Source organism: Hyla sarda, chromosome 6 (genome assembly GCF_029499605.1).
Source record: "Hyla sarda isolate aHylSar1 chromosome 6, aHylSar1.hap1, whole genome shotgun sequence".
NCBI lineage: Eukaryota > Metazoa > Chordata > Amphibia > Anura > Hylidae > Hyla > Hyla sarda.
This window is the reverse complement of record NC_079194.1, coordinates 210,754,734-210,769,275: the sequence shown is the minus strand read 5'-3', so window position 1 is coordinate 210,769,275 and position 14,542 is coordinate 210,754,734. Positions and strand designations below refer to the sequence as shown.

At 40.7% G+C, this 14,542-nt stretch overlaps 1 long non-coding RNA gene across 1 annotated transcript in view; it reads left to right on the top strand.

Annotated features, from left to right (window-relative positions):
• LOC130277684 (uncharacterized) overlaps positions 1-8,047 on the top strand; it is a 101,043-nt gene extending 92,996 nt beyond the window's left edge. Inside the window, exon 3 of the long non-coding RNA XR_008845528.1 lies at positions 7,970-8,047. This is a non-coding gene — a long non-coding RNA (uncharacterized LOC130277684). The remainder of the gene's footprint in view (positions 1-7,969) is intronic.
• The last annotated feature ends 6,495 nt before the right edge of the window (positions 8,048-14,542 follow it).

The window sequence follows — 14,542 nt, the reverse complement described above, 5'->3', positions numbered from 1 at the left end:
GTCTTGGAAGCCTTTCATTGCAGTGTTGTTTACAACCAAGGTGCCTCTAGCTGTTGCAAAACTACAACTCTCAGCAAGCCCAGTCTTGGCATGCTGAGAGTTGTAGTTTTCCTACATCTACAGAGGAACATAAGAAGGCGGTGGGGTTGTGATGTGGCCAACACCTCTACCCCACCTCTTCACCATGTGGGTAAAATATCTATCTACCGAGCCGGTCCTTCCAGGTCCAAACCAAGCTGCAGCTCCCCTTAGGTTGAGGCTCTCTACTCCTTCTCAGTGCCAAACTTAGGGGCGGGGTGGCATCTTCTTCACAGCAATGCAACCCACATTAATCTGCAGCATTAGGTAAGCAGCAGTTCTTCCACATTAGATAGGCAGCATAGTTCCCCCACAAAAGGCAGGCAGCATAGTTCCCCCACATTAGGCAGGCAGCATAGTTTCCCTACTTTAGGTAGCATAGTTTCCCCACATCAGGTAGCATAGTTTCCCAACATTAGGTAGCATAGTTTCCCCACAATTGGTAGCATAGTTTCCCCTCATAAGGTAGCATAATTTCCCAACATTAGGTAGCAGTTTCCCCACATTAGGTAGCATAGTTTCCCCACATGAGGTAGCATTGTTTCCCTACATTAAGTAGCACAGTTTCCTACATTAGGTAGCATAGTTCTCCCCTAACCCCTCCCCCCCCTCCACACACACACACCGACACGCACACAAAAACAGAGACACACTCACCTGGCTTATCTCCGGCGGCGGCCTGATGAGTGATGTCACTGACGTCCTTCTGTGTGGGTCTGCAGAGGAATGTCACTTGCTCGACGTCCCTCGTCACATTCGGGCTTGCCGGCTCTCTGTTCCCTGTTCTAAAGTGGCCGCTGCGCTATTGCACGTTGCCCCCCCCCCCCCTGTTATGCCCCTGCAACTCAATATACTTTATGACAATGTGCTCTGGCCCAGATTTATCAAACTGTGTGAGAGAAAAAGTGGAGAGATTTTCTCACAGCAGCCAATCACATCTCAGCTTTCACTTTACCAGAGCTTGTTATCTGAGCTGTGATTGGGTGTTGTGGGAAAATCACTCTATTTTTTCTTTCACAAAGTTTGATAAATCTCCCCCAGAGTGTCAGTTTCTACATTCAGACACTATTTACTGTATTCATGTTTGTTTTGAAAGTTGATTCTTAACCCCTTGGGGACACAGTCCATTTTGGCCTTAAAGGGGTACTCCAGTGGAAAACTATTTTTTTTTTTTTTAATCAACTGGAGCCAGAAAGTCAGGAGCAAATCCCCATAGCAAACCTCTCCTGCTCTGAACAGTTCCTGATATGGACAAATGTGTCAGGAGCGAGCACTGTGGTCAGACTGAAAAGAAATTCAAAAATAAAATAACTTCCTCTGTAGTATACCACAGCTGATAAGTACTGGAAGGATCAAGATTTAAAAAAAATCTTTTAACTTTCTGGCACCAGTTGATTTAAAAACATTTTTTTCCACCAGAGTACCCCTTTAAGGACAAAGCCAGTTTCATTTTTGTGTTTTTGTTTTTTTCCTCCTTGCCTTCTAAAAACCATAACTTTTTTTTTTATTTTTTAAACCACAGAACCATAAAAGGGCTTATTTTTTTGTGATTGTACTTTGTAATGAAGAAAACCACAACTCTACCCCAAGGGGAGGAAGGAGGCATACTGCTGCAACACCACCACTTTTACAACTTAATAAACAGCAGTTAGCAAAACTATAGGTATGGTTAATTTTATCCCACTAGCACCTATCTGTCGGGATATTTGTAGCTCTTTAGCTGATTTGAAGCTGACCGAAGGAACCATTGGCAAAAGGTCAATCAAATAGCATTGATTATATAGGGGTTTGGAATGAGAATGACCATAGGACACCCTGCAGTTTTCATTGTGTCCCACTTACTGTTTCATTAGGCATAGGAGATCTTGATTGCAGCATAAAAGTGGATTGAGGTCAAACATAAGCATAGCATTGTACAGTGTGATCAGTGCTCTACTGACATAACCTGGCTCAGCCAGTGATCTAAAAGTTTTATATACGCAAATGTGGTAAATAGTACAGATGACGGTGCAAAAAAGGAGCCCTCATACCGCCGCTTATATGGAAAAATGAAAAAGTTATAGGTGGTCAAAAAAAATCAACTGATTTTGTACAAAAAGTTTGAGATTTTTTTAAGCGGTACAAAAATAGAAAAGTATCTAGCCATGGGTATCATTTTAATCATATTGATCCAGAGAATAAAGAACACATTATTTTTACCGTAAAGTGTACAATGTAAAAACGAAACCCTCCAAAGTGTGCAAAATTGTGGTTTTCACAAAAATTTCCTCCCTAAAAAAATAATTATTTGGGTTCGCCATCAATTTTTTTTTGTAAAATGAGAGGTTTCATTACAAAGTGCAATTAGTCACACAAAAAACAAGCCCTTCTATGGGTCAGTAGATGGAAATATAAAATAGTTATAAGCATTATATATGAGTCCTTAAGGTCAAAATTGACTTGGTCCTTAAAGGGTTGACATTTGAACTATCCTGACATATCAGCACCATAATCCCTTAAAGGGGTATTCCGCCCCTAGACATTTTATCCCCTATCCAAAGGATAGGGGATAAGATGTCAGATCGCCGCGGCCCCGCTGCTGGGTTCGCTTTGTGCGTAATGACGGGCAATACAGGGGCCGCGTGACGTCATGGCGCCGCCCCTCGTGACATCACGGCCCGTCCCCTTAATGCAAGTCTATGGGAGGGGGCGTGACGATCACCACGCCCCCTCCCATAGACTTGTATTGAAAGGGGCGGGCCGTGACATCACGAGGGGCGGAGCCGTGACGTAACGATGCTCCGGCCCCTGTACCACCCATCATTACGTACAGAGCGAACTCGCTCTGTGCTGTAATGATAGTGCGGTGCCGCACCGGGGATCCCAGAGGTCCCCAGCAGTGGCACCGCGGTGATCTGACATCTTATCCCCTATCCTTTGGATAGGGGATAAAATGTCTAGGGGCGGAATACCCATTTAAGGACCAAGGACGTATCGGTACGTCCTGAGTCCTTTACCCTTCCTTTCGCTGTGTCCCCACGCCACAGCGGTGCCATGTGCTATTAACCCTTTAGACGCGGCGTTCAAAGTTGAACACCCCGTCTAAGGTAAACCAATACCGATTAGCTTAGGGAGCTGTTTGGGATCTCCGCGGTGAAATCACGGCATACTGAATAGCTGTAGGACAGCAGGAGGGTCCCCTTACTTGCCTCCTGTTGTCCGATCGCCGAATGACTGCTCAGTGCCTGAGATCCAGGCATGAGCAGTCAAGCGGCAGAATCATTGATCAATGGTTTCCTATGAGAAACCATTGATCAATGTAAAAGATCAGTGTGTGCAGTGTTATAGCTCCCTATGGGAGCTATAACACTGCAAGAAAAAAAAAAAGTGGAGAAAAAAGTGAAGATAATTTAACCCCTTCTCTAATAAAAGTTTGAATCACCCCCCTTTTCCCATTAAAAACAAAAAACTGTGTAAATAAAAGTAAAAACATATGTGGTATCGTGGTGTGTGGAAATGTCAGAATTATAAAAATATATTGTTAATTAAACCGCACGGTCAACGGCATTCGCGCAAAAAAATTCCAAAGTCCAGAATAGTGTATTTTTGGTCACTTTTTATATAATGAAAAAATGAATAAAAAACGATCAAAAAGTCAGATCAAAACAAAAATTGTACCGCTAAAAACTTCAGATCACGGCACAAAAAATTCGCCCTCATTAGAAGATGACAATTTTCAATGTATACATTTTCCTGCATGTAGTTATGATTTTTTCCAGAAGTATGACAAAATCAAACCTACATGCACAGCAGAGGTGAGTTATCATGTTAGGGTCCCATCCGATATGAGGCCACCTCCGCGTGGTGGATGGGGGGACACAATTTGATCAAAAAGTGCGCTGAGAGCCTCCATTTTTTTACCTAGAGTGCTGTTGCAACTTTCTTGTTTGTACATTTTGTATTTGCCACAGCAGCGGGCACCTGTGTATTAGGTTGTTGTGCTGGCTATTTTTCCTTTTTGTTTTTACTTTGTAAATTGGGGGGTGTGGCACCCTCTTTAGCCGTGCACCCCACCCCTCTCAGACTGGAGGTGGTTTAGTCAATGGCTGATCCAACATGTCACACAGTCAGAGGCTATATGCACAGCAGAGGTGAGTTATCATGTTAGGGTCCCATCCAATATGAGGCCACCTCCGCGTGGTGGATGGGGGGACACATTTTGATCAAAAAGTGCGCTGAGAGCCTCCATTTTTTGACCTAGAGTGCTGTTGCAACTTTCTTGTTTGTATATTTTGTATTTGCCACAGCAGCGGGCACCTGTGTATTAGGTTTTTGTGCTGGCTATTTTTCCTTTTTTTTTTTACTACATAAGTAGGGTATCATTTAAATCTTATGGACCTATAGTATAAAGAAAAGGTGTAATTTTTACCGAAAAATGTACTGCATAGAAATGGGAGCCTCAAAAGTTACAAAATTGTGTTTTTTCTTAAATTTTGTCACACAATGATTTTTTTTTTCTGTTTCGTCGTAGATTCTTGGGTAAAATTATTGATTTCATTACAAAGTAGAATTGGTGGTGCAAAAAATAAGCCATCATATGGATTGTTAGGTGCAAAATTGATAGAGTTATGATTTTTTTAACGTAAGGAGGAACAAATGAAAGTGAAAAAAATGGAAAAAACCCTGGTCCTTAAGGGGTTAATATTCTGATCTTATTTAAAACAACCAAACCAAATCTCTTTAATACTTTAGTCATACAGTTGTAATTTCCATTAACTTTAACCCCTTAACAACATCTGACGTAAATGTGCGTCATGATTCGGTGGGACTTCCCGTACCATGACGTACATTTACATCATGTACATGGCTTTTAGCACCGCATGCATCAGCAGCCATGGACCTGCCGGTAATTGCGGACATTAGCGATCACGCTGATGTCCGCCATTAACCCCTCAGATGTCGTAATCAATACAGAATACAGATCACGGCATCTGCGGCAGTGTGAACGGACGTCTCCTCACCTGCCTACGTCCTTCTCCAGGGGTCTTCTGCTCTGGTCTGAGATCAAGCAGACCAGAGCAGAAGATCACCGATAACACTGATCAGTGCTATGCCTATGCATAGCACTGAACAGTATTAGCAGTCAACTGATTGCTATAAATTGTTCCCTATGGGGACATAAAAAGTTTTTTTAAAAAGTTAGAAAAATTTGAAAAATCCCCATCCCCAATAAAAATGTAAATCTTCCCTTTTTCCCATTTTACCCCCAAAAAGCAATACATTTTTTTTATAAAAATATTTAGTATCACTGTGTGCATGTGTGCATAAATGTCTGAACTATCAAAATATAACATTAATTACCCCGTATGGTGAACGGTGTAAACGTAAAACCGAAAAAAAAGTCCACAATTGCTGCTTTTTTTAATCACATTTTATTCAAAAAAATATATAATAAAAAGTGATTAAAAAGTAAAATATAAAGAAAAGTGGTACCGATAAAAACTACAGATCACAGAGAAAAAATGAGCCCTTATACCGCCCTGTATACGGAAACACGATAAAGTTATATGTGGGCAAAATAAGACAATTTCTAACATACTAATTTTGTTAAAATAGTATCATTTTAATCGCATTGACCCACAGAATAAATAAATAAAACATAGGTTTGCTATGAGGATTTGCTCCTACTCTGGACAGTTCCTAAAATGGACAGAGGTGTCAGCAAAGAGCACTGTGGTCAGACAGAAAGGAAATTCAAAAAGAAAAGAACTTCCTGTGGAGCATATCACAAATGATAAGTACAGGAAGGATTAAAATATTTTAATAGAAGTAATTTACAAATCTGTTTAACTTTCTGGCACCAGTTGATGTAAAAAAAAATAATAATAATGTTTTCCAGGGGAGTACCCCTTTAACCCCTTAAGGACTCAGCCCATTTTGGCCTTAAGGACTCAGACAATTAAATTTTTACGTTTTCATTTTTTCCTCCTCGCCTTCTAAAAATCATAACTTTTATATTTTCATCCACAGACTAGTATGAGGGCTTGTTTTTTGCGCGACCAGTTGTCCTTTGTAATGACATAACCCATTATATCATAAAATGTATGGCGCAACCAAAAAACACTATTTTTGTGGGGAAATTAAAACGAAAAACGCAATTTTGCTAATTTTGGAAGGTTTCGTTTTCACGCCGTACAATTTATGGAAAAAATGACATGTGTTCTTTATTCTGAGGGTCAATACGATTAAAATGATACCCATTATTACATACTTTTATATTATTGTTGCGCTTAAAAAAAATCACAAACTTTTTAACCAAATTAGTACGTTTATAATCCCTTTATTTTGATGACCTCTAACTTTTTTATTTTTCCGTATAAGCGGCGGTATGGGGGCTCATTTTTTGCGCCATGATCTGTACTTTTTTTAATACCACATTTGCATAGTAAAAAACTTTTAATAAATTTAAATTTTTTTTTATTTTTATAAAATGTATTAAAAAAGTAGGAATTTGGGACTTTTTTTTTCGTTCACGCCGTTCACCGTACGGGATCATTAACATTTTATTTTAATAGTTCGGACATTTACGCACGCGGCGATACAAAATATGTGTATAAAATTTTTTTTTACACTTTTTGGGGGTAAAATAGGAAAAAACGGACGTTTTACTTTTTTATTGGGGGAGGGGATTTTTCACTTTTTTTTTACTTTTACTTTTACATTTTTTTACATTTTTTTTACACTTGAATAGTCCCCATAGGGGACTATTCATAGCAATACCATGATTGCTAATACTGATCTGTTCTATGTATAGGACATAGAACAGATCAGTGTTTTCGGTGATCTTCTGCTCTGGTCTGCTCGATCACAGACCAGAGCAGGAGACGCCGGGAGCCGGACGGAGGAAGGAGAGGGGACCTCCGTGCGGCGTTATGAATGATCGGATCCCCGCAGCAGCGCTGCGGGCGATCCGATCATTCATTCAAATCGCGCACTGCCGCAGATGCCGGGATCTGTATTGATCCCGGCACCTGAGGGGTTAATGGCGGACGCCCACGAGATCGTGGGCGTCGGCCATTGCCGGCGGGTCCCTGGCTGCGATCAGCAGCCGGGATCAGCCGCGCATGACACGGGCATCGCTCCGATGCCCGCGGTTATGCACAGGACGTAAATGTACGTCCTGGTGCGTTAAGTACCACCTCACCAGGACGTACATTTACGTCCTGCGTCCTTAAGGGGTTAAGGTCAAAATGGGCTTTGTCCTTAAGGGGTTAATTTTCATTAACTATTTTATTAATTTAATCAAAGTGAAGAAGCTGAGGACATCAATCAATAGTTCATTTCTATTCCTGCTATCACAGGGTATATTCACTTTTGTTGATTTGCCTTCCCTTCCTCGTCACCTACAAGCATAGTTCTATGTCCTTTTGTGTTGGTATTGTCTTGTGTTGTTATTGTCCTAGATCCTTGCTCTATTAGAATGTAAAATAAGTATAACAGAGAGGCTCTTAGGCCTGTATCAGATGTAGGCTGTATCCTGAATATTGTATTTTTTTGGCCAAACTCTCCTCCACGAGCTCTAAGATCATAATGAAAGGTTTTCACCCAGTGCATCCCTAAGTAAATCCAAATGAGTCCAGCTCCTTGGTTAATCAATACAGCGTTTTGTAAAAGGCAGATGTTGCCCACGAATTGCAAATGAATGATTTGCTTGTCAATCTGATTAATGGCAAACCCATCAATTTAGCAGTTAGTTCCTTCCTGCTCTTAATATGGTTTTCTTTGATTGCTAATGAGCTTTTCTGAAGCGACTGTAACCCCTGACACGCCATAAACTACCCCATGTTTGTGAAAGTGTTAAAACTTAAAGACATACTGTACATTTATTTTGATTAATACTACTTGTTCGTAGGTTGTGGATTCATCGATGATTCTTCTGGGGCAAACAGAAGAAGACTTTTTAGAAAGGAATCTAAATGAACATAAAGCAATACATTAAACAGTAATTCTAAAAGTACGAAGAATAATGTGATTATTTGTAAATTTGCCTTTTAAGGTAAAGATGTCTAGTTTTTATCAAATAGCAAGGTGCACAGTGGCCTTTGGTAAATCATCAAAGTCCTAAAAAATAATGCAATATTGGTGTTACATGGCTGAAATGGATTTTGTTATCAAAGCTAGAACAACAGAATCTTCTTCAAATATAGAGTACACAATATGAAGAAGGGATTCCCATCTAACTCTTTTGATACATTGATTAATGCTCCCCAAGGAAATCTTCTTGTCATTGCTGTATTGGAACCTTAAGGGGCTCCCAATTAGCAAAGAAGGGCCCGGAATTTTTTTCGAATGGGACAATGAGCTTCAAGATTTGAAAATATGTTACAAGTTATTAGAGGGGTGGAATAGATTTAAGAAGGCATTGATACATAAAGAAAAGTTAGCTTGTGCTTAACACTATATATGAATATAACATATCACTGCATGCAAATTTTCCTAATGGAATTCTGGTCTGTCCTAAATGCGAACAACCAAAACCTAAGGCGTTATAGAAAACGTAGATACAAAGGTGGAGGGCTCAGCTATCATGTAAATCAGGGTGCTATTGGATGCATATCAATACAATGTATGAAGGGGAGAGAAAGCGAAAAAGCACCATAGATAAAGCACACCCAAATATGCCAAAATGTTCCAAAGTTTATTATAGCAGCACATACCAAAAGCGACATTACACCTAAAAACACAAAAAAATCTTACCAAGGAACCTAACCAAAACATTAGAGTCCTGATCACTCTCTGAATACCCCGTACAATGATGAAAATAATGAATGGCTGTACCTCCTATAAACACAACTTCAAGGTAAAGTATAATACAATGCACTTTATGTGTTATTAGTGTTATTACATGGTATTATACTTTACCTTGGAGTTGTGTTTACAGAAGGTACAGCCATTCATTATTGTCATCATTGTACAGGGTATTCAGAGAGTGATCAGGGTTGTAGTTAGGCTCCTTGGTGAGATTTTTTGTATTTTTTAGATGTAATGTCCTTGTTTGTTTATTTGTTTTTGGCATAATTGGATGTGCATTGTGTATGGTGCTTTTTCACTTTATCTCCCCTTTATGCTTTATAGAAAATGAACGCTGCTCTTTGTAGATTTTGTTACTCGGTTACATAGCTTTTCCACTGCTAGTGTATGGGATATAAAGGGCTGCATGAATCCATAGCTGGATTTTTTGAAAGGCTAAAATGAACCGATCAGCGGAAGAACAAGCATTTGCTCTTTTGTTGCCTGATCACTGGCCTTATTACAGAGGGAGATATTGGCTTGTTTGGGCAATAACTAACAGGATTTGTTCCAGCAACGAGACCAAAGATTTTGGGGTACACTATCATTGTTTGCTTTGGATAGCAAGATCTGAAATCATTTTTTTTTCTTATGTGCTACATATTTAATAATAAAGAAAAACTAATAAGGTGCTCCGGGTGGGCCTAAAATTTAACTTTACATTTTTCCACTAAAACTGTCCTATAATATTGTGCCTGTGCAACCAACACCAGATGAAATCACATAATTGTCATGTGATCTATTATTAATATAACAACAAATGGCCCAAGTTGGGCTCTGCTGGGCCCTGCCAGTCCAACCACGCCAAATTAGTCAACAAAGAAACACAAAAGGAACCGCCGACACGTTTCTACCACTTATTTATAAATGGCGTCATCAGGGAGGTGCAAATAATGGTTTCATAAAACAATATAAATTGACCACAAAGATAGATAGTCACGGCTAATAGCAGTAATATGGCAACATGTCCTGTTGGGGAAGAAATGTATACATAGGTCAATAGATATAGCACATATCACAATAGCCCGCTGTGGAGGGAAAACTATCCCTAAGGACCTGTAAGGAACAAAAACACACAGCCTGGTATCCTGCAGATAGACAAATCTATCCCTTAAAGTCCAACATAGTGCCACAATAGCCATCGATAGCTACTGATTTGACGGTTCTGTAGCCTCAAATCGGCAGCTGTCTGATGACGCCTCCCTGATAACGCCATTTATAAATAAGTGGCAGAAACTCATTGGCGGTTCCTTTTGTGTTTCCTTGTTGACTAATTTGGCGTGGTTGGACTGGCAGGGCCCAGCAGAGCCCAACCTGCACCATTTGTTGTTATATCAATAATAGACCACATGACAATAATGTGATTGTATATGGTGTTTGTTGCACAGGCACAATATTATAGGAAATTTTTAGTGGAAAAAAGTAAAATTTCAGGCACACCCGGGGCACCTTATTAGTTGCTTTTTATTATTTAGTACCTGATGCTGGATGGCAGTTACGCATATGCGTGGTTCTACGCAGGACCAATTATCTATGCTGCGTTTTTTTCTCTGTGCTACATATTTATCATACTATCACAGGGGGTTGATACATTTGGAGCACATAAGCAAAACAAAAAAGTTGTTGCAGCTGAGACTTTTGTGAGACTTCTTTACGACTTTTTAAATTTGCTCACATACTGGGCTTTTGTACTCCAGGTCAGACCAGGAGTAGACCTGTGACTTTTTTTTTTGCCTACGTGTGACTTCCGCACATCATAAATACCTGACCACTGCTAAGTAAAACTGAAATTTGTTTAGGTAAGGCTATTTGTAACTTTTTGCTTACTCACAAAAGTCACACACAAAAGTGCTTAGGCGCATGTGCGACTTTTTGTGCAACTTTTGTATGAAAAAAAGGCTCTAAATACCTTAAAAAATTTCCCCCCTTAAGAGCAGATAAAGACCTCAATATGCCCCTGTTGTTAAAGTTAGAGAGTATACTCAAAGGCCTATGATGCCCTGCTTAAATAATTTCTGTCATTTAAAAAAAAAAAAAAACATTTTGACTTGTGGCACAAATACCATTTCATAGCTTGCTCCAAAGGCTACTCTTGGAGCCAAAGGTCAGCTTGACTGAAAGTAATAACATTTTCTCCATTTGATGCCATGCCATAGCATCGAACTAAAAGGTAATAATTTGAAGGCATCCAATATATCAACTTTTGATAGCCAAGTCCATGACCTTATCTGAGAAATATGCTGGATGGCTCGACTGTAGCTTACTTGAGTGAAAACTCCTCAGGTGGGACAAAGGAATTCAGACTGGGGACTGTGGACAAGTGGGGAGCTGAAAAATTGTAAATTAAATGTAACTCATTGCTAAACTTCCCACACACAAGACCCACTGGGCTAACCCAACAGGAGGAGTTTTTGAACTCGATGACTTGGGGCACAGCTAGTGCTGAAAACAGATTGCGGAACTCTTATGTTGCTTGCGGTAGTGCCACCAGGCCTGTATGGAATCTACTTATGAAGTCAGTGCAAAGAAACTGAAAACTGAGGGAACAGATGTGCGCTCAAGTAATTTCTATTTCTAAAATGAACCGATCAGCGGAAGAACAAGCATTTGCTCTTTTGTTGCCTGATCACTGGCCTTATTACAGAGGGAGATATTGGCTTGTTTGGCCAATAATCACCCCATGTTATAGGGCAATAACTAACAGGATTTGTTCCAGCAACGAGACCAAAGATTTTGGGGTACACTATCATTGTTTGCTTTGGATAGCAAGATCTGAAATCTTTTTTTTTCTTATGTGCTACATATTTAATAATAAAGAAAAACTAATAAGGTGCTCCGGGTGGGCCTAAAATTTAACTTTACATTTTTCCACTAAAACTGTCCTATAATATTGTGCCTGTGCAACCAACACCAGATGAAATCACATAATTGTCATGTGATCTATTATTAATATAACAACAAATGGCGCAAGTTGGGCTCTGCTGGGCCCTGCCAGTCCAACCACGCCAAATTAGTCAACAAAGAAACACAAAAGGAACCGCCGACACGTTTCTACCACTTATTTATAAATGGCGTCATCAGGGAGGTGCAAATAATGGTTTCATATAACAATATAAATTGACCACAAAGATAGATAGTCACGGCTAATAGCAGTAATATGGCAACATGTCCTGTTGGGGAAGAAATGTATACATAGGCCAATAGATATAGCACATATCACCCTCTGTAGCTTACTTGAGTGAAAACTCCTCAGGTGGGACAAAGGAATTCAGACTTGGGACTGTGGACAAGTGGGGAGCTGAAAAATTGTAAATTAAATGTAACTTATTGCTAAACTTCCCACACACAAGACCCACTGGGCTAACCCAACAGGAGGAGTTTTTGAACTCGATGACTTGGGGCACAGCTAGTGCTGAAAACAGATTGCGGAACTCTTATGTTGCTTGCGGTAGTGCCACCAGGCCCGTATGGAATCTACTTATGAAGTCAGTGCAAAGAAACTGAAAACTGAGGGAACAGATGTGCGCTCAAGTAGTTTCTATTTCTGCAATACTACTTGATGGCACATCTGTTCCCTCAGTTTTCTGTTTCTTTGCACTGACTTCAGAAATAGAACATTCACCATGCCTAGTCAGGATGGACCTTACTTTCTAGGGCATGAAAAATACCACTTACCACTATGACTCGGTGACTGTAACGCATCTGGCTAGCCCAAGCAAATACATGTGACTTATATACACAGCAACGCTCCCAATGGAGTGGCGAGCACTGCCCAGAGGAAGCAGAAGGACCCTGGATCAGTACAGGAAAAGTAATGTAATAAGTACAGTGGTCCCTCAATATACAATGGTAATCTATTCCAAATGAACCATCATTTGTTAAAACCATCGTATGTTGAGGGATCCGTGCAATGGAAAGAATAGGAAGTTGTACTCACCTGTCCCCGCCGCTCCGGACCCGTCACCGCTGCCCTGGATGTCACCCTCCATCACTGTTACCGCGTCCCTGTGGTGTCCCAGACGCTCTGGACGTCTCTGCTTTCCCTGGATCGTCGCTCTCACGTCGCAACCATCACGTCACTATGCACACCGCTCCCATTGGATGATGGGACAGCTTGCGTGGCGACGGGAAGACTACGATGGAGAGCGCCGGCGATGCAGGGAATCCCAAAGAGGAGCTCTGGAGCCCCGAGGACAGGTAGGAGACCATCACCGGAGCACAAGGTGCACCGTAGACTGCTATCCGGTGGCAGCTGAAGCAATCAGCGCTGCCGGATAGGCCGTTTATGCGATGGCCCCGACATACAAAAGCATCGTATGTTGATGCTGCCTTCAACATGCGATGGCTTCTGAGAGGTCATCGCATGTTGAAATTATTGTATGTCGGGCCATCGTAGGTCGGGGGGGGGGGGGGGTCACTGTAATGTTATTTATGTAACACAGTGACCCCGCCAGCAGAATAGTAAGTACAGCTCTGCATTATAACGCAGAATATAATTCAAGATCAGTGCAGAATAAGTAAAGCAATGTGTGTGCACCATAACTTCAGCGGTTGTGCCAAATAATTAATGTAATGTACGTAGTGACTCCACCTGTAGTGTAGATTATTCCTGTAGAATATGATTCAGCATATGATTCAGAACAGCACAGTAACTCATGTGTGTACGTACATTAACCTATTGCAGTGTAATGATCTGTAGTAACAAGCAGGATATTTCCAGATCAGAGCCAAATCTTTGATAACCCTTTTTGGAAATCCTGACAGTAACACAGGGCAGCTGTTTACTTTCATGCAAGAATTACACTCAGACAGCACGTGATTTCTAAAGCCATGTGTGCTGCTGCACAGCCACCTACCAAACAGAAATGAAGATCAGCGTCCCTCCCCGAGTGCAGCCCCACAACGGTAGGACCGTGCAAGACACAGGGACAGCACTACAGCAACCAGCCCAACAGTTAATTCCTCCAGCGTGCAGAACCAACTGGACTGGAAGAAAAAAACACACAGAAATAAAGACTCTGCATAGTTGGGAACCTCGCTCAACAAGAACGGAAACACCGAAAGGGGATAAGTGTCTAAGCTGTCCTTAATCCCTTAACCCCTTAGGGACTCCGGGTTTTAAAATTTTTGCACTTTTGTTTTTCCCTCCTCACCTTCATAACTTTTAAAGTTTTCCACCTACAGACCTATATGAGGGCTTGTGCCACCAATTTTGATTTGTAATTAAATCAATCATTTCACCACAAAATCTATCATGAAACCCCCCAAAAAATTATTTATGGGGCAAATTTGAAAATTTTGGGGACTTCCGCTTCTACGCAGTGCATTCTTCAGTAAAAATTATACATTATCTTTATTCTGTAGGTCCATAAGGTTACAACGATACCCAAATTAGGTTTTATTTTGTTTTACTTCTTTTAAAACATTATACCTTTTTGTACGAAAATTTGCATGTTTAAAATTGTCCTCTTCTGACCTCTCCTGAGCATTGATGAGTGTTATCGGTGTTCCATTGCTGCAGACTGCCATGGCTGACTGGAGCTCTGGATCACTGATCAGATGGCGAAGAGGCAATTTCACTTGTGGGGGAATTAAAAATAAACTGCAATTTTGCAACTTTTGGGGGGTTATTGTT